The following is a 21,355-nucleotide window of genomic DNA, read 5'->3' on the forward strand; positions in this document are numbered from 1 at the left end:
GGTCCAACCCCCTGCTCAAAGCAGGATTCACTAAATCATCTCAGACAGATGTCTGTCCAGCCTCTGTTTGAAGACGTCCATTGAAGGGGAACTCACCACCTCTTGTATCAGCCTGTTCCACTCATTAATCAAACTAACTGTCAAAAAGTTTTTTCTAATATCTAATCTGTGTCTCCTCCCATTTAGTTTCATCCCATTGCTTCCAGTCTTTCCTTGTGCAAATGAGAATAAAGATGATCCTTCTACAATGTGACAGCCCTTGAGATATTTGTAGACAGCTATTAAGTCTCCTCTCAGTCTTCTTTTTTGCAAGCTAAACATTCCCAAATCCTGCAACCGTTCCTCATAGGACATGGTTTGCAGACCAGTCACCATTCTGGTCGCTCTTCTCTGAACTTGCTCCAGTTTGTCTATGTCTTTTTTAAAATGTGGTGCCCAAAACTGTACACAGTATTCCAGATGAGGTCTGACCAAAGAGGAGTAAAGACCGATAATGACTTCACGTGATCTAGACTGTATGCTTCTGTTAATACATCCCACTATATGGAGGATTATGAGGGGTCGCATTACATTATATGGAAGACTATGTGGGGGACCATTTTAATATTTGGAGGGCTATGTGGGGGGCCATTATACTGTATGCAAGAAAGTATACAGCATGAAGGTTTGCATGGGGTCCATCATACTGTGTGGAGGGCTGTGTGGGGGCCATTATACTGTTTACTGTTTGGAGGGCCATTATATAGTATGGGGCAATTAAACTGTATGTAGACCCATTATCCTGCATGGAGGGCTGTGTGAGGGCCACAGTTGGGGGATTATACTGTGTTAGGGTCACCATACTTTACCTTAGGAATTGAGGTGGGGTACAGTTGAGTCATTATACTGTGCATGTGGAGGCTAATGTGGAGGAATTCACTGTGGGGGTATCATATTGTGTTTGGTGGGCACTTTTGTTGGCATTATACTTTATGGGGGCACTGAAAGAGGAATCTAAGACTTCAGCAGGAGGAAAATGACTATACAAAGGCTGAAAAGTTGTGAGATATGGTCTTCTGTGACGCTGACAATTATTTTTTTTTTGGGAGGGTGGACCCAATTAGAATTTCTGCTATGGGGCCCCATGATTTCTATGTACGCCCCTGGCTATTGCTAAAGCTCGGCTTTTTACCTGAGAACCATTGCAGACAGCTATTGGCTTGTCTACAGTAAACAGAGGAGAGAGACCGAGCATGCATGTCCAGCAGCACTAAGCACATTAACTGCGCCTGCACATTGATATACACTTTGAACACAAGAGGGTGCCATACTATATATTTAAATGAAGAAAATGACTGCATAATTGATGTTTATAACAACATGTAAATGCATATAACTCCTATTAACTATTTTTTTTCTAACATGAGATACCTACATAAGAGATATGAACACCTGTAGGGGAAAATGTAAATTTGCAACAAAGTATATATAAAGTAAAACACCTTTATAAATCAAATGTGTTTATCATATACATCACTGTATTATATAGAGTTTATAACAAAACGGGAAATTTTTAAAATGTTTTCATCCACCATTGAAGCTCGAGCAGGCATTAAAATATGTGTATCTGATACAATGACAGTAAGTGATGGTGGTACATATAATCCTTTACTTGTTCCATCAATAAACAGAGGTCCAATGAAATGTAAAACAGGGCCGAATGGAGTTTTCACTTTCCAGTATGAGCAAAAAGTGTCCCAGACCACAGAATATTTTTCATTGTTCGAGCTAAAAACCCATATATATTCTCCTTTTTGGAACCCAAATGACTTCGGGGAGAATCTGATGTAAATGCATGGTTAATTCTTTCCCATATCAACTTCATTGGCCAACATGCCTCATCAAATGCCGCCATCTGTACGAAATCCATCTCTGTATTGATTTCTGATGTCTTCTTTCTGTAATGTCTTCAGAAGTGTTAAATTGGTATTGATAATAAAGCATGTCTGGAATTAAAAAAAAAAATTCATGATGAAAGACGCAATCCAGCTACTATACCCCTCACCAAGTTTATTACACTCTGCAATTCTTTTATATAAAATTTACTCAGTTTCCTGCAGTTAAGCCCCATCTTTGCTTCTCTTTAGCCTCGGATTTCACAAAGAAGTTTTTCTTGTATACTTTGCTATCAGTACCATGATGCATCAGCACAGCATCACATGAGCATCCACAGCCAGGATCATCTGAGCCTCTAGGAAAGACATGGTAATTATCCTCCACTCTGCATTCCCTAGATAGGTTAACATAAGTAAACAGTCAGAGCTGTTTAGTCATCATCAGTAGCTGTGATATGAACTCATGTGCCTGCTTTATGAGACTGTGCTGTAATGAAGATTGTTGCTGTAATATCCCTGAACTGCACTGGCCGTGCTTAAGATTAAATCCCACTGTTAAACTGTTGAAAAAGACTCTTGTCAGATGTGTCTGGTCAGCAACTGAATCTATCATGTGCCTGAGAGAAGCTGCAGCCTATGGTCATCCTGAGTAACAGTTCCTCCAGGATTCCAATGAATTTATGAAACCCGTCTCGCCCTATCTGAACCTAGCGGTGTGCGTGTAACATTGGTGGCCCATATGGGGAGGACTGAGCGGGGATTAATGTCTAGAGGGAGAAGAGGAAAAATGTCTGGAAAAATACAGCAGCACAGCACCTCAACTTAACTCTGCTACACCACTTAAAGGGGACCATCCCTAAAGAAAACTCACTAGCAGCAATGGATGTTGAAATACAAATAGACAGAATTAGTGAGCGGTTTCTTCAGTTAACCTGCGAAGAATTAAGAACAGTAGCATATAAAGATGTCAGAAGAACAGATTTCTAAAGCACACAACCGCAGGCAACTGTTAGCTGCCATTAATGCAAAAATGGATGAGCTGGGGGAGAAAGAAGCTGAAGACGTCATGGGGACATGCCTCCAGGAGCTAACACAGTTTCTAACCAGGTTGAAGTTGGAGGATGGAGGGACGGCACCAATTACCAAAAGCGGGAATCTCTGTCCGCAGACTGAACTACGGGAATTGAAAGAACAACTCAAAACCCTAACAACAGCCCTGCAGGAATCGACCAAAATCTCTTAACGGGTGACAGACTCAGACAGAACCTTTAACCTGCTCGGGTTAGATAAATCAGGAAGACAGTCCTCTCTAACACCACAAATCACCATAAGTAAAGAATTCAAGATCCTGGGAAAGATTGGAGAGTGTGAACAGAAAGAGAAACTGTCTTATATGAACTTGTTTCACCAGATTGATGCAGGCTTACAGAAAGGCTACCAGCCAGATGAAATCGTTGAGGGGGTGGTGAAGTGATCAGCCCAGGAATGAACCTCTGTAGTATGCTAGAAATGAAGAGTCAATTGACCTTGCAACAACTGAAGATGATTTTAAAAGGGCACTATAAAGAAGAGAGTACTTCAGAATTGTTCCACCGACTCATTAACCTCTCACAGAAAAATAATGAATCACCCCAAAGTTTCTTGTGCAGAGAAATTGAACTGAAGGATAGACTGTTGTTTGCATCCAGAGATGTAGAAGCGGACGAGAGGTTTGATGCTGGACTAGTCCAGAAGAAGTTCTTGAGATCATTGGGAACAGGGTTAATCAGTACATACATCAAGTCGCAGCTGAAACAGTACCTAGAAGATCCTGGCATTCTGGACAAAATCCTAATTGAACAAATGAATGAGGCAGCTAGTTTGGAGTCAGAGAGCGAACAAAAGATAAAGAAAGGCTCTGCTCCTAAATCAAAAAATATCACAGTAAAAGACAAATTCCTTACCAACACCAGGTCAGATTACATGGAGGGGGTGGCTGTGTAGTATTATACGTGCACACGCACACCGATGGAGCTTGCGTATTTTTAATGTTTAATGTTAGGACTCGCAAGTATGGGGACCCTTGATGCTGGGTTGCGAGCTTGCGTATTTTGGTCAAAATATCGACCCTTACCTCATGTGGTGTATTTATCTTATACACTATTTTTCATCTTTTTTACACATTTTTGTGCAGGATGCAGCCAGGCCTCTTTAGTGTTGGCTGGGTAAATTGGGGCGTCTGTCCTGTGGGGGTGCACGTATATAGTGCTGGGCAGCCCCCCTGATCTAATAGTATGGGCGTCATCAATAGGCTGCAAGCCAGACACTGTGCATCACACATATCTGAGTGATTGGTGCCCTATGCAAACTCCATCGGTGTGCATGTATAATACTACACAGTCACCCCCTCCATGAATTGGTAGGTTAGTGAGTGGCTGTCTGCCTCAGTATTTTGCACATGTGCTGCCCCGGCCTTTATCATGGAGGCTTGCTGCATCCTGCAATGCCTTGGTAATCAGACCTGGTGTTGATAAGGCATTATCTTATACTGTGATGTTTTTTTAAATTAGCTTCTAAATCACCAAAATGAGTCAGCTGAGGTTGGAGACCCCCAGTGGCCAGTCTGAAGATAATCATGGAGACCCTCCAGTGCCACCTCCGAGAGGGAACCTTAAAGCACCAACAAAAGAGAGGACCGCCAGCGCTGACTGGGAAGAAGTAATAGGAGAACTGCGAGCTGAGTTGATTGAGATGAAAAAGTTGATTCATTCCAGAACAGAACCTGCATCCCTCAGACCCAGGAGTGGGTTCCAAAACAGAAGATACCCGGCTTGTGAAGCGTGCCGTTCATCAAATCAGAGTACGGTATGTGTACACTGACTAAGATGTGGTGAGGAAGGACATTATGCCAAGGAATGCCAATGGTCATGGTCTTTTGGGTTAAAAGACAGGAGGTTGCCAGAGAGGGGCGACTGGTAACCACGACACAGAGGAGGTCCCAGAAGCAAATCCAAATCTCACCAAACCCCAGAACGGCATATGAGCTAAAACAGCTGCGTTATTACTATCCCCAAGTGTGTTTCCGTCTACAACAGCTGCAAGAGAGACAGGGGCATCAGTTACTTAATGCCCAGTGTGGAGGTCAAATGATGAACTCCTGGGAGGAGGATTCCTCGGTCAGTAAAGATAGCATCATCGGCCTAATCAGCGAAAGATGCTTTATATAGTGCCAGCTAGATGGACTCCTGATAACAGCACTGTGGGACACAGGAGCCCAAGCGAGCCTTTTAAATGAAGAATGGAGAAGGCGCTACCTGCCACATACGTGCCTTCAAACTCTTAGGACCAGTGGAACTCCACGGCAAAGCAGTCAACCTGACCGAAGTCCCTTTCATAGGCTGGGTGGAAGTGACTTTCCAACTGAGGGCCACGAACAACAGCAACACCATTGAGCTTTTGGTACCTTTTCTCGTGACCAGTGATCAGAACGTGGAAGAGGATCCTATCCTGGGTTATAATGTAATCAGTGAGGTCATCATGAAACACAAGTCAGTGACGCTGGTGGTGGATGCAACTGTCACATTGCTTGCCATACCCAATGTCGTGGTGGAAAATGTGATTCATAGAGTAAAGAAAGCACAGAATACAATGAACCTAAAAGAAGTCAAGGTAGGCTGGCGCCCAAACATCATTCCTGCAAACCAAATGGTGGGGGTGAGGTGTGGAGTCCAGGTAGAACTGGTAAGAAAAGTTCAGAAAAGACTGTTCATGCCAAAAGACTCATCAGAACTTCCGGAAGGCCTAGTTCAAGGTGAGACTGTGCTTACCATTCCTACTGGTGGGTTTACTCGAGTGAAAGTACCGGTGATGAATACTACGAAACAAGGGATCCAAAGACTGTGTTAGGTCACATTGAAACCGTTAAAACTGTATATTCAGCCAGTGTGAGACCCGCCCACGGGTCTACCATGAATTCAGTCTCCCCACCAAGGAACAGGAGTTGACCAGGGGAGGAAATTGCACGACCCACCTCGGGGTCCTGGGATCCCCCAGTACCCCTAGAACACTTGTGTGCTGAAGATAGAGCGGTAGCAAAACAGATGCTGAGAGAAGAGTGTCATGCATTCTCCAAAGATGACTCTGATATAGGCGGTATCCCGTTGGTGCAGTTGGAAATCAATTTGAAAGACATGACCCCAGTAACCAGAAGTTACATGTCTGTGCCAAAACCATTACACCGTGAAGTGAAAGAGTATTTACAAGATCTAATCAACAGAGTTTGGGTCCAAAAGTAAAAGCCGTCTTATTCCTCTCCTATTCTTTGTGTTAGGAAGAAGGACGGTACGTTGAGACTCTGCTGTGATTACCGGGAACTAAACCGAAAGTCAGTACCTGATCAGCACCCGATACCACAGATTCAAGATATGCTGGATAACCTATCAGGAAGTACCTGGTTCTCTGTCCTCGATCAGGGTAAAGCATACCATCAAGGGTTTGTTGAAGAGTCCAGTAGACCTTTGACAGCATTCATCACACCATGCGGGATATACGAGTGGATCTGCATACCGTTTGGGCTCAGTTCAGCTCCAGAAAAATTCCAGAGGAGCATGGAGACATATTTAGAAGGATTGAGGGATAATATCTTCCAGCTGTACTTGGATGACAATGTGGTACACAGAAAAACTTTCTGGGAGCATGTTGAACACGTGAGGACCGTATTACAACGATATCAAGTCAACAATATGGAGTTAAGTTGACCCCCAAAGAAGTGTGAACTGTTCAAAAGGCAAGTCCGATTTCTAGGGAAAATTGTGTCCGGAGAAGAATATACCATAGACCCAGCAGAAATCGCTCTGGTACCGGCCTTAAAAGACAAGCGGCCCTCAACTGTCGGGGAGTTGAGGTAGATATTATTATTCCCCTCCTACTGTCGTACTTACGTTCGGAACTTCTCCAGGATTGCCGCCCCACTATACCTCCTCTTGGTGGGGGGGGGGCGACAGAGTCAACAACACCCACGGAGAAAAAGAAGAATGCGGGTAGAACTGGGCTTAAAAGAAGCAACGCCGTTTCATCCCAAAAGCCCATTCTCTGGACAGCAGACCACCAGGAGGTATTGGAAGAACTAGTAGACTACCTGGTAAAACCACCCATCTTGGGATATCCTGATTTCAACTTACCGTTTGTTCTTCATTGTGACGTTTCTCAAGTTGGACTGGGAGCTGCCCTGTATCAGCATCAAGATAGAAAAGGTTAAGGTTAAGGTTCTAGAACGTTGACAGACGCCGAGAAGAATTACCATCTACATTCCGGAAAATTGAAGTTCCTGGAGTTGAAATGGACTATCTGTGAACCATTTAGAGATTATCTCTACTACAGCAAAGAGTTTGAGGTATACACTGACAACAACCCTTTGACCTATGTCCTCACTACAGCCAAACTGAATGCAACAGGTCAGAGATGAGTCGCTGAACTAGCTGACTTCAATTTCAGCATCAAGTACAGGCCAGGAAAATGCAAGGCGGATGCTGACAGATTGTGGAAAATCCCACTAGAGCCTGATCAGTTCATGCAAGAAAGCTCAGAGGAAGTCAGTTTGGAAGCAATTGAGAGCACTGCCCAAGCAGTACAAGCTTATCAAAAGGACAACACACCATTGTGGTGTCCGTTGACGGTGGAAACCACCATAAAAGCGAGAGAACAAGATTACCCCCTGTCTATTCAACGACTACCAAAAGGAAAAATCCATAGAGCACAACGGGAAGATCAGATAAATGGTAGAATACTACTTTATGTGGACCAAAATTGGTTTCCAAGTAAATGGGAGAGAGATAATGAGTCACCAGCAGTATCTGTTTTAGTTAAAGAATGGATGAAGCTCTACCTCAGTGAAGACGGTATCCTGTATCGTAAAGGAGGTCAAAACCGGCAGTTGGTACTACCCAGAGTATTTCGTAGATTGGTCTTAAAAGAACTCCATGAAAACATGGGACACCTGGGAGTGGAAAGGACAACAAACTTGATCCGTGAACGTTTCTTCTGGCCGTACATGCAGTGAGATATTGAGAGATACGTGACCAGGGAGTGTGGGGGTCTGAAAGATAAACGTCCCAACACATCAACCCGGGCACCTATGGGCAACATCCAAACTACGTATCCGTTTGAGATGGTCTCAATAGACTTTCTACATCTCGAGACGTGCAAGGGTGGTGACGAATACATCTTGGTGGTGATGGACCATTTTACTTGATTTGCTCAAGCATATGTCACCACCAATAAAGCGGGTCGAACAGCAGCAGAGAAGATCTTCAATGATTTTGCTTTGAGGTTTGGGTTCCCTACGAGGTTACACCATGACCAAGGAAGAGAATTTGAGAACCAGATCTTTGCCAAGATAGGAAAGTACTGTAGGATTCAGAGATCCCACATAATGCCCTATCACCCAGAGGGTAATGGACAAGTGAAACGTTTTAGTAGGACATTATTGTCGATGTTGCGCACTTTAACAGCTGACGAGAAGAAAGACTGGAATAGTTCTCTGTCAAAAGTGGTACATGCCTATAACTGTACAAAGAGCAATGCAATGGGTTACTCACCCTTCTTTCTATTGTACGGTCAATCGCCAAGACTGTCAATCGACATCATGTTCGATACTCCAGTATCAGAGACTTACAGAACATATCCAGAGTTTGTTCGGAAATGGAAGGAACGGATGGCAGAGGGATACAACATAGCGTCCAAAGTGGTTACGCAAGGACAGAGCAAGAGCAAGGAGTACTATGACTGAAAATGTTATGGAGCAGAATTGGCACTGGGAAGCCGTGTGCTAGTCAAGAACAAAAGGCGGTCCGGGAAAACTTTGTTTGTACTGGGAAGACAAGGTGTATGTGGTCGTAAGGAGGAAAGCCGATGACAGTCCAGTGTATGAAATCCGATTGGAAACCAGAATAGTCCATCGGAATTTACTACTACCCTGTGATTATCTCCCACCACAACAAGACTTTCCAGAAGTAGAACAACATCGTCCGAGATCGACTAAGGGACCACCACAGACTGAAGCTCCGAAGATGGATAGTGATCTTGAAAGTTCACATGAAGAAGAACACACCGTTGTATTTCTCGGACCGGCAAGGAGAGGGATGTACCATCCTCAGGAGAGTGAAGTAAGTCCCCAGGCTCCAGAGTTTGTACCAAGGAGTACAGATATAGTCCAATTCAGATTTGATGATCTAACACCGTTCACTGAAGAGACCGATCGACACTTAGGAGTAGCAGAATTACCAGACCAGGTGGAAACGAACGATTCAAGAGAAGTACAGTAACTTACAGAGGCAGTTCCAAGATCATTTGAGGAAGTTCGAGAAATGAGTGTGGCAGAAGAAACTCCTGCAACCGAGGAACCCGTGGTATCTGAGGAACAACCTACCAGGAGGATGTCGACTCGAGAAGTGAGGAGGCCTGTGATGCTGACATATGAGACACTCGGTGAACCGAGTCAAGTGCCAAGGACTGTCCATTGGAAACAGGTATTTCTGCCTACGGACCAGGTAAGCTCACTTGAGTGGTATTCACCACCGAGAGACATTATGGACAATGTTACCTGGTGGAAAGACTTGTTTTGGCCTAGTGAGAGAGAGAGCTGGTTGAAGACGTATGAAAACCTCCAGCGGAAGAGATGCTGATTGTTTTAATTGTGTATTTCTTTCAGGAGTTCTACAAGCAAAAGGTCGTAAGAACAGGTTGTTATTGATGTTTGTAAATTTTATGCCAATATGACAATGCCAATTTGTATATAAAGTTATTCAACTTTTAGCACTGTCTCAGAATTGGTCAGCTTGACCAATTAAAACGAATATCGAGAACGACATTAAAAAAGAAGGGAAAGTGTGACATGCAGAAATAGTGCTGTTGCTTCAAAAGGATCCAGCAACTATAAGAGTTAACACAGTCACAAGAGACAGGGAGTGGTTAGCAGAGCCCCAGGGGGATTGTGGGGAACTTGTTTACTATTCTGGCTGCAGCCAAAGGGAGAAGTGGTATGTGATCTGTATCTCACAGAAGTGCAGGAAAGAGAACAGGATTCAAGTCTAGGGTGAAACTCAACACAGGTCAGATACCTTGCACTGTTAGTTCAGGAAATCTACCATCAGGCAGGAAGATAAGGAATTGAAGGAATTGTGTCACAGAGATCATCTTCCTCATCAAACCCTCCCCCCTCCATCTCCATGCAGAATAAAGAATGTTGTGTACTAGTGAGTCCTTGTGAAGGAAAAGCCTGCTGTTTACGTATAGAAGTGTGTTGCCAAGAGATCTAATTTGTGCTGAATTATGCTACTGAAGAGACTGAGGTTCCTGTGCCTGCTTTATGAGACTGTGCTGTAATGAAGATTGTTGCTGTAATATCCCTGAACTGCACTGGCCATGCTTCAGATTAAATTCCACTGTTAAACTGTTGAACAAGACTCTTGTCAGATGTGTCTGGTCAGCAACTGAATCTATCATGTGCCTGAGAGAAGCTGCAGCCTATGGTTGCCCTGAGTAACGGTTCCCCCAAGATTCCAATGAATTTATGAAACCCGTCTCGCCCTATTTGAACCTAGTGTCGTGCGTGTAACAAAAGCCTAGTTTTGTTGGTTGGCTCTGTCAGGCACTGTAGTAAGGGCACTAGCAGCAGCTATCTCAGTCATAGCAAATTTAAAGATGTGAATAATGTGTGGGAGCATTGAGCTCAGGACCTTTTTCATACTGACTCCGGGATAGTGATGATTTTGTAAAGGTGTCAGTTGTGTCAGCCAGACCTGGAGATTATCTGTGAACGAATGCATGGTCAGCAAGGCTACAGCATGTTAGAGAGGTGGTAGCTAGAGAGAGCCCCCTTAGGCTGCGTGCCCACGATGCCCACAATGTTTTTTAAGCACTTCCGTAGCAGCAATTCCGCCGTGGAAACGCTTAAAAAACGCTTGGTAGAAGGTCTGCAATGTTCCCCAATGATAATCCGCATTTGCTGAGCACATGCTGGGAAATTTCCGCTGCAGATTATCATTGCGGAAAAATCCGCAGCACTACCATTAATTTTGCGGAATCGCGGCGTTTTAGCCACCATTGACTTGTATTGGACCGCATAACATCCGCATGACTACATGTGCACATGCGGATATTATGCGGTTCAATGCGCAGATGGTACCTGTGTCTGGAGAAGAGGAGACTCCCTTTCAGTCCCGGGTACCATACTACCTGTAGTTAAAAAAGAATTAAAATAAAAAATAAACATATACTCACCTTCTGATGGCCCCCGGTCTCCTTCTCCGGTGTCTTCGGCTGCTCGCGGTGGTAAAAGGACCTTCCATGATGTCATTTAGTCATGTGACCTGTCACATGACTAAATGACGTCATGGAAGGTCCTTTTACACCACCGCGAGCCGCTGAAGACACCGGACGCAACGGAGAAGGAGATCAGGGGCCAGGTGAGTATATGTTTTTTTTTTATTTTTCACCATTTGTATTCTTTTTTTTACTATTGATGCTGCATTTGCAGTATCGTAACTTGGTCACACTATATAAATCCATGCCGTTTGCATGGATTTATAGTGTGACCAAGTTGTCAAGCACTTTTCCAAGTGATGCTAAAATCGCTTAGAAAAGTGCTTCACAACTCGCATGCGAAATCGCATGTTAAAAAAGCTTCACTTACGCTTCTACCTGGCAGAAAAAACGCATGTAAAATCCGCATGCGTTTTTTCTGCCAGAGAGATGCAGAAACGCTCAGGAAAAATCCACAGCATTTCTGCATCATGGGCACATAGCCTTACACTGTTTCACAAGAGTGCAACTAGGGTGCAGTGGTCACAGCGAAACACATGAGCCATGTGGCCCTATATCAGGAAGGTGGAGGTGATGTTATCAGTGTGGGATGATGTTGACAACAGACGCATGCTCAGTAGAGGAGGAACTAGCCCAGACCCTGAAAAGGACATCACTGACGGCTCTTAATTCAGGGAAAGGACAGGCGCTACTGCAATGACGGCAGCCTCTGCTCCCTGATGATGGTTTGTTTGTAAATCCCAGTATGCACTTGGGGTTCTCAAACGAAGCAACGTGAAACAGGAAGAAGATAAAAAAAAAAATAAAAAAAAGGAGTCAGATAGTCTAGTGAACAATAGGGATTTTTTAAGTAATGTATATTAGAAAAGAGATTAGGTAATGACATTAACCCCTTCACGACCTATGACGTTAATGTACTTCAAAGGTCATGTCCCTGACTTTAATGCAGGCTCATATGCCGAGCTCGGATTTTTCACAGCAGATAATGGCTGATTTAAGCCCAGATTCGGTTGGTCAAGACCCAAACCCCAGTCTTCACCAGTCAAGATGCCGCAGGTCAAGCACCGAAGATCAGACGGTGGTCATTGGATGAAGCAGGACGTCTGCCGTGCTGACGAGAAGACCCAAGTGAACCAGGCCTTTAATTCAAGCGTAGACGAACGGTACAGGGTGTGGGCTGCACTTCAGAAACGAACGAGGGTGGCCAGTGTGAAGAACCCACTAAGTGACTCACATATGAGGCACTTGTGGCTTAGCGGAAAGTACCGGTGTCCCCCGTTAGTGCCAGTATAACAATCAAAGGCGCTTGAAGCGCATATTACAGCTACAAGCCTGGCGCTGGCAGTGAGGCTCTTTGAGCTAAAGACATTAATAGTCGTTTAACTGTGAAATGAGACTGCACGCAGATAGAACATAGAGTAAGATATTGCATTTATTACACTGCTTTTATTGTCATTACTGCTAAGATTGTGTTAGTTGTCTCCATATACCTGCATCACCATGTGTTCCTATAGTTAAACGTTCTTTCTGTGGTAGGAAAATAAATAGCTTTGGTTAACTATCCCTGCATCCTCACTATCTGCATCATTACATCTAGATCATTTCACCCGATAAATGAGCATTTAGCTTGTTTATTGTGTGTGATTGGCTGCCTCTTTAGAAGGGACTGAAAGCTGTATTTTAGGTGTAAATGCAGCTTTCAGTCCCCCATACATAAGTCTAAAGTCGGTCGACGCATTCATATCAATAAGTATGCCTTACACTCTAATATGTGTGGTGCCCCTGAGGGTTCAGTCGCCACAGAGGTACTGCATCTCACCCAGAGGTGTGGTATCTCACTCTCAGGTAAGGAAGGAGTACAGCCCGGGACCCTAACACCTGCATCCAACACATCCACTTCAGTAGGGCAGGGCGAGATTGCTCCTACGGGAGTGCACAGTCCCTGGCTGGAGTGGTGGGGAACCTAGCGAGGGGGAACCATGTAGTGGGTGTGAGTGGAGGACGTAGATCAGGGGAGCACTGGTGAGGGAGTGATATAAAAGAGGGAACCATCTTAGAAAGACAAGCCAGTCAGAGGAGGAGAGTGTGTGGAGCAGAGGCTCTGCAGGAGCTCTGCTTCGGAGGCGGGCCTAGTGAGAGGCCCAGGACTGAGAGAGGAGAGGGAGCAGGAGAAAGGCTCCAGGAACAGAAGGGATCCCAGGGGTACGGGCAGTGCTGGAGGCCACCCGTACGCCCGAATCTGCCAGGCGGTGGAGGGATCGAGCCGCAGAGGGGACCGACCCCTAAACTAGTGGAGAACTACAAGGCTCAGCTAGGGACCGGAGGCTGCTGTACTTGCAAGGTGCAGTGGCCACATCCGCAACTATGTCGCCGAAAAGGTGGCCACAGAGGGTCCAGGGGACAGCAGGTCACCCGACAAGACCCGAGGCTACCGGATTGGGACACTGGTTGCGAGGCACAGGGCAGGAGGGCGAGAGCCAGCGCAGGAAGACGACTGAGGAAGGCACATAGAAAGGGGTCCTGTCAGACACTCTTGAATCACCTGAGGGATTGCTGAACCCCTGCCTGGTGAACGCAGCACGATGTGGGAGGTTGTAGTCCGGACCCTGTAACCGGAGGAACTTATCAACTGTAAGTAAACTCGGAAGACTGCACCCCACTGTCTCTGTGATTATTGCTGCGCCATCAACCCCTGTACTACAACGCCCAGCATAACCTATAACATCTACACTGCCCTGGAGCTGAGTTCTACCTGTGGAGAGCTACACCATCCCTGCTGCACTCACATCAGCTCCAGAGGACCTGCTCCGCAGCAGCGGCTCCCTTAGCCGCATACCACAGGTGGCGTCACGTACTTTATACAATCACTATAAATCCCCAATCAATAACCCTTTTTATTGACCGCCCTGGGTCACGGACCGGGTCACTGCCACTGTAACATCCCCCAGCATCTACCAGCCCGGCACCGGGTACCCCACGGCCCAGTGGGAGCGTCATATGTATGTGTGGCGCCCCTGCGGGTTCAGTCGCCACAGAGGTACTGCATCTCACCCAGAGGTGTGGTATCTCACTCTCAGGTAAGGAAGGAGTACAGCCCGGAATCCTAACACCTGCATTCAACACTACACTACTACAGACCAGCAGGAGGGGCAAAATGCGCTGCTCCTCTGCTGAGCCCTGTCCCTGGCTGGAGTTGGGGGAACCAAAGTAGGGGGAACCATGTAGTGGGTGTGGGTAGAGGAAGCAGTTCAGGGGAGCACAGTAAGGAGCAATATGAAAGAGAGGGTGGAACATTCTAGAGTGAGTGAAGTTCTGAGGGGGTTGAGTCAGAGAGAGAGTCAGAGCAGGAGCTCTGCTCAGGAGGAGGGCCTAGTGAGGAGGCCCAGGAGAAGGAGAAGAGGAAGGAACGGGAGCAGAGGGAAGGCTCCAGGAGTGAAGAAAGGATCCCAGGGGTATGAGCAGTGCTGGAGGCCACCCGTACACCCAAATCTACCAGGCGGTGGAGAGAGCGGGTCGCAGAGGGGACCGGCCCCTAACTAGTGAGAATTGCAATATTCAACTAGGTAACCGGAGGGTGCAGCATTTCAAGTGCTGCAGCCAAAAGCCACATCTATTTCACCGAAAAGGTGGCCATAGAGGACCCAGGGGACAGAGAAAACGTCACCCGACAAGGTCCGCGGTCACTGGATTGCGACACTGGGTGTGAGGTGTAGGAAGACAGCCAGAAGGAACACACAGAAGGGGGTCCTGTTATGTACTCAGGAGGTACCTGAGGGTTTGCTGTACCCCTCCCTGAGTAAGCACAGGACAACGTGGGAAGTTATGATCTGCAGTTGTAACCAGGAGCAAAGTGAGAACTGTGAGTAAATCCGGAAGACGGCACCCCACTGTCTCTGCGACTTATTACTGCGCCATCATTCCCTGCACTACACTTCACAGCAAAAGTGTTTAGGGGTGATAAAGTAAGAATTTTTTTGTTTGTCAGTTAAACTCATTGATGGTGATGTGTGTCGGGGCTCTTTAAATCACTGTAAGCAATAGCAGACACTTGTGCTAATTAGTTTGGCAGGTGTGTCCAATGAAAGGCAAGACTACTTAAGAAGGCTGTCCCACATTATTAAGCAGCCTACATTTTCTGCCAAAATGGGAAAGAAAAAGGATGTGTCGGCTGCTGAGAAGCAACAAATTGTGGAGCGTTTAGGTCAAGGCATGACTACAATCAACATTGCCAAGACACTTCATCGTGATCATCTCACAATCAAGAAGTATGTAGCTGATTCACAGTACACACGTGTGCGTGCTGATAAGGGAAAATTGAGGACTTTCCTACAGGCAATTACGTCAGGTTAAAAGAGCAGTGGCAAAAAAGCCTTGTCATAGCAGCAGACAAGTTTTTGAAGCAGCTGGTGCCTCCAACGTCCCCCGAACAACAAGATGCAGGGTCCTTCAGAGGTTTGCAGCTGTGCGTAAGCCAACCTGTCGACCTCCTCTATCCACTGCACACAAGCAGAAACGGCTCCAGTGGGCCAAACAATATATGAAGACTGACTTCAAAACTGTTTTGTTCACCGATGAGTGCTGTGCAACGCTCAATGGTCCAGATGGATGGAGTGGAGGAGGAGGATGGCTGGTTGATGGACACCCCATGCAAATACGGCTATGGCGCCAACAAGGAGGAGGTGGAGTAATGTTTTGCGCGGGAATCATGGGAAGAGAGATTGTCGGCCCCTTTAGGATCCCTGAAGGGGTAAAGATGAACTCCATAATGTATGTTGAGTTTCTCAAACAGCATTTCCTGCCATGGTTCAAGAAGAAGAACCGTGCATTCCGCAGCAAGATCATTTTCATGCATGATAATGCCCCGTCTCATGCTGCACATAACACATCTGCATCTCTGGCTGCTATGGGCATAAAAGGGGACAAACTTATGGTGTGGCCCCCATGCTCCCCTGACCTCAACCCCATTGAGAACCTCTGGAGCATCATCAAAAGGAGTGTCTATGATGGCGGGAGGCAGTTCACATCTAAGCAACAGCTCTGGGAGGGTATTCTGTCCTCATACAAAACAATTGAAGCAGAAACCAGCCAAAACCTGACAAATTCAATGGACGAGAGAGTTCAAAAGCTCCTTTCGAACAAGGGGTCCTATGTGCAAATGTAACATCACCTAGAATAAAGTTTTGAGTTGAAAACTGTTTGATTTCAGTTTGTAATAACCTGCTAATGCTTATAATTTCAAAAATGACCATTTTTTTGTTCTTTATTAAAATGAAAAGGTTGAAAACGCTGCTGTGCATAATAATTTGGAACATGCATTTTGAGTGCAGTTTGAGTGTTTTATTTTTTTTTAAATATACTGTTATCATAGGCAGTTTGTACAAAAACCTTTCAATTGTACTCTAATAGTTATTTGACTGGAAAATTACAATGACTGCAATTCATATAGGTAATTTGGGAAAATCTGAGAAAATATTATTTGCATAATAATTTGGAACACAGTGTACAACATCACCATTTCCTACCCTGGAGCTAAGCTCTGCCTGTGGAGAGCTGAACCAACTCTGCTGCACTAACATCAGCTCCAGAGGACCTGCTCCGCAGCGGCGGCTCCCTTTAGCCACATACCACAGGTGGCGTCACGAACATTATATAAAAACTATAAATCCCCTGTAAATATCCCCTTTTATTGACCACCCTGGGTCACGGACCAGGTCACCGCCACTATGACATCTCCCCTAGCAACGACCAGCCCGGCACCAAGTACCCCAGGGCCCATGTGGCGCGTCATATTGGCGCGCCAATCAACTGGTCAGGGAAGATATTATTTGGGCATATACAATTTTGGACTGCCGATCACTTCATTCTCTCTGAGATAAGCTGCTGACAGAGATGTTTGTCAGTTTCTCTCATAGAGAACACAGGAGCACTCGGCCAAGTGAGCGCTTCCGTGTATGGGAGAGACGGCCAAGATGGTTGTCGGCCAAATGATCAACTGAAGCATCATTTGGCCAACAATTCGGTCACAGTTATCAGATTCTAAATAATATTATCAGTAGGTCACACCAAAGGCTAAGCCTGTCCTGTTAACCCTTTCATGACATGCGCCGTACATATACGGCGCATGACGTGTCTTCGCCTTAGATGCAGGCTCCGACGATGAGCCCGCACCTTTCCGGGGACTTGACAGCGGATCTGATCAGCTGTCATGTGCTCCTAACAGCCGTGGGTGGAATCGCGATTCTCTCGTGATTATTAACATGTTAAATGCCGCTGTCAATCTCTGACAGCGGCATTTAAGACGGCTCCGCTGGAAGAGCGTCACAAGACCCGCCCATCGGCGCCCATGTCACATGACTGCGCATCGTCGATGGGTTGGCATGACAACCCGGTGTCTGCAGGAGACCCCTACAGTTGTCATTGCAGGGATGCAAGTGAACATTTTTGCTACATACAGCGCTATGTGTAGCACAGGCGATCGGATGATTGCAGCTTCTAGTCTCCCCAAGGTTTACCCCAAAATGGTATCAATAAAAACATCAGCTCGGTGAGCAAAAAATAAGCCCTCACCCAGCCCCAGAAGCCGAAAAATGGAGACGCTACGGGTCTCAGAAAATGGTGACTTTTTTTTTTTTTTTTAACAAACTTTAGATTTTTTTACCATTTAAATAAAAAAAAAAAACTATACATGTTTAGTATCTACAAACTCATAATGACCTGGAGAATCATAAAGGCAGGTCAGTTTCAGCATTTAGTGAGCATGGTAAAAGAAAAACCCAGAAAACAACTGTGGAATTTAATTTTTTTTGCAATTTCACCACACTTGGAATTTTTTCCTGTTTTCCAGTACAACCAATGGTGTCGTTCAAAAGTACAACTTGTCCCGCAAAAACAAGCCCTTACACGGCCATATTGACAGAAAATGTAAAAAGTTATGGCTCTGGTAAGAAGAGGAGTAAAAAACAAAAGTGCAAAAACAGAAAAGGGTCGCACCATGAAGGGGTTAAATAGGGAATATGACCTATTTATTCTACCTATTTCTCTACTCCCACATGGGTGACTAGCCGTCTTTGCCTCTCCTGAATTCCTACGCTGGCTAAGTGATAGCAATATGCCAATTTGACCATGATACTTGATTTCTCCCCAATATGATGACAAAATAGATGTCACATCTACAATCCAGGGGAGTAACTATAGGTGCAGGGGTTGCAATAGCACGCGGGCCCTGGAGCCGAGGGGCCTCAAAGGTCCCTTTGGCCCATGTGAAAAGACCATTACTATTGAAGATTTGCAATAACTAGGGGCCCCGTTGGAGCTTTTGCATCAGGGCCCATGAGCTTCAAGTTATGCCACAGCGAGAATCATTCTGACCCATGTTCACAACACATTCAAAGCCATGTAAATCTGCAATAACATATCCAGCAAATAATCATTATCACACAATAAGTGCAACATAACACATGCAATATCTCCCATGGGGAAAAGAACAACGGCCCCTGCAGCCTAAAAAATCCCTAGTATGTAATATACAGTGAGCCCCAAGTATAACAATGTGTGCAGAAAATAAGAAGAGCAATAGTTTGTAGATATAATGGAAGTAGGAAGCGTAATACTAATTATGAACCTATCCTAGTGATGCAGTTAGTATTATTTAGACGATATGAATCATGACGAGGGTTTATATAAATTGGGCAAAAAATAAACATTTAAGTCTCTTCTACATGTTTGATGCCTACCTGCTATATCATTTCTTCAGTGTCTGCTGCTTTTGACCTTTGATTTCTTAGGAAAAACTTATGGTCAGTGACCTCCTGTGTAATCAGTGGCTCCGTCCCTCCTTTCAGTACTGCAGCTCTGTGAACTCGGATTGGAACAGAGCCCTAAAAGATACAGTTACCAGAGTTCATAAATCCATACCCAAACCAGACTCTCTCTTAAAGAAGTTGTCCACTACTTGGACAACTCCTTCACCCCCACGCTTGGCCCCAATAAAATAAAAAAGCTTATACTCACCTATACTCAGGCGTTTTAATTTTATTATGGCCAAACATTTAGATCAAGAAGGGGTTGTCCAACAACCCCTTTAATGCAGACTCCTGACCACAATCCTCTGTAATACAAACCCCAGACTTCCTTTTGAAATAATGCCTAATCAGACTCCCCTCATGCTGTGGCACCCTGCTGTTCACAGGTACCACAGGACCCAGGGTGCATGGATGGACTTCTCCACAAGAGGCCCTCATTACATACAAACACCTCCACCCTTCCACCTCACACCACCAGAGGGAGCCTGTTAGGGATATATATATGGAGGGTGGAGCCAGGCAGCTCAGTCAGTGAGAAGTTCAGTCAGAGTCAGAGAGCGTGCTGACGCTGAGAGCAGCGAAGACGCAGCGCGTCTGCTGCTAAGTTCTGAGGGCCCCGAGTGTGGCCGACGGCAGAGAGGAGAAAGGAGAGAGGAGTTGAGGGGGCAGAGGAGCTTCATAGGCTCACCCCGATATACAAACCGGACACCAGGTCCGCGCCTACAGGGTCCCTTTATACCCAGTAGGGTTCACCGGCATTCCAGGACTACAAGTCCCTCGACGACCTGAAGCTAGACCCATTACAGGATCAGGTACCACGAAGGCCCCAGCTTTACCAGGGATAGTGGTTGCCAGCAGAAGGTCCTACTACCGAGCGACAGGTGAAGGAACAACACGACACATAAGCTAGGCCCAGTTGCAGGCTGGCCAGGAGCATACAGAGAGGCAGACACGGACCAGGAGGCCTTATACCCACTCACTGGGGAGAAGTTCTGAAGTGCACCCATCCTACTGAGTACCCTGGACCGTACCTGACATCCGCACCAGTAAAGGTATTGAAGCGAATCCCCTGACTCTGTCAGTTACTTCTGCTGCGCCATCCGCCTGCACTACAAGTCCCAGCATCACCACCATCAAACTCCACACGGCCCCGGGGGCCGCTCCACCTCAGCTGCCATCCCATCACCCCCCGGAGGTCTGCAGCAGCGCTGGTAATCCTTACCAGGTACCACAGGTGGCGTCACAAACTATTTATTATATTTTTCCTATCCAAGTTACAAATCCCCCTTTTTGGTTGACCACTCTGGGCCACGGACCGGGCCAGCCACCGTGATATCCCCCACCAGCATCCACAGGCCCGGATGCCGAGTACCCCATTGCCCCGGGGGCGCGTCAATGCCTCATTCAGACGACAGTGTTTCACGTACGGGTTATATCCGCGGTGTTCACCCACCCATTATAATCTATGGATCAGATCACATAGCCTTGTTGTTTTCCAGACTGTGTGTGTGTGAGACCCGCAGCAAATTTTAACCATTTTTGAGCCATTAAAGATAAATCTTTTTATTCAAAAACTGTTAAGAAATGTTTCATGATAAATTCCACCAATTCTATTTTTACCACAGACAGGGAACTCCAAGCAATCCAGGCATTAGAAAATCTCTTGCTGGGGCAGGCGAAGTATACAAGGGTAAGTTTCCCTCTACCATTAGTAAGGAAGGCCAGGGAGCCCCATAGGGCGTATAGGCCACATGACAAGATAGGAGGGTGGGAGTGAAGGAGTTAAAATTTTGAATAAGGGATTAGGAGTAGTGTGGGGAGTTTTGATTGGAGGGGAAGAGGTGGGGGGAGGAGCAAGAGATGATATAAGGAAGGGCAGGGGTCAGTTACCTCCTCTTGCTTCCTGGATCGCAGCTGAAGCAGACCAGACCCTGCAGTGGAGCCATGGCAGATCTTGTGGCCTTGCTGGACCTAGCGCGGCCTGTCTCAGCAATCCATGGGGCAGACTTGGTGCAGCAGCAGCTGCGGGTGACCTGTGCACAGTCGTCGGCTGCAGAAGAAGCTTCAGGGAGGCCTGCAGCGGTCACGGCCGCCGGAGCGTTACTCACCAGCAGGTGAGGTTCGGAGCAGGAGAAGCTCCAGGAGCCCCCTCGGGGACCTCGGCAGCCAGGGGAGCAGCGCGTGCCTGAGGCTCCTTCTCCGATCCCCAGGAGGAATCCTCGCCGGAGCCGCAGCCTACCAGAAGTGGGCGTGCCTGCGCTGCGGCCCTCTTCCGGTTTGCGGCCTAAAAGGCCCCCGAGCAGCGCGGCGGTGACCCCCGGTGACAAGCCAGCCGTGGGTTATACCTGGCAAGATGGCGGGATGAGGAGTCCTCCCACG

General features: G+C 46.3%; 1 long non-coding RNA gene across 1 annotated transcript; it reads right to left on the minus strand.

The window, feature by feature from the left end:
* Positions 1 to 203: 203 nt before the first annotated feature.
* On the minus strand, positions 204 to 20,949 carry LOC141241985 (uncharacterized). Its single transcript, XR_012306641.1, has 3 exons — positions 20,867 to 20,949; positions 18,908 to 19,051; positions 204 to 1,985 (listed from the first exon to the last, which is right to left on the minus strand). It is a non-coding gene; the product is annotated as an uncharacterized lncRNA (long non-coding RNA).
* Between the last annotated feature and the right edge of the window lie 406 nt (positions 20,950 to 21,355).

The sequence above is a fragment of the Phyllobates terribilis genome, unplaced genomic scaffold, assembly GCF_046119375.1.
Source record: "Phyllobates terribilis strain yellow unplaced genomic scaffold, ASM4611937v1 Scaffold_1027__1_contigs__length_463685, whole genome shotgun sequence".
NCBI lineage: Eukaryota > Metazoa > Chordata > Amphibia > Anura > Dendrobatidae > Phyllobates > Phyllobates terribilis.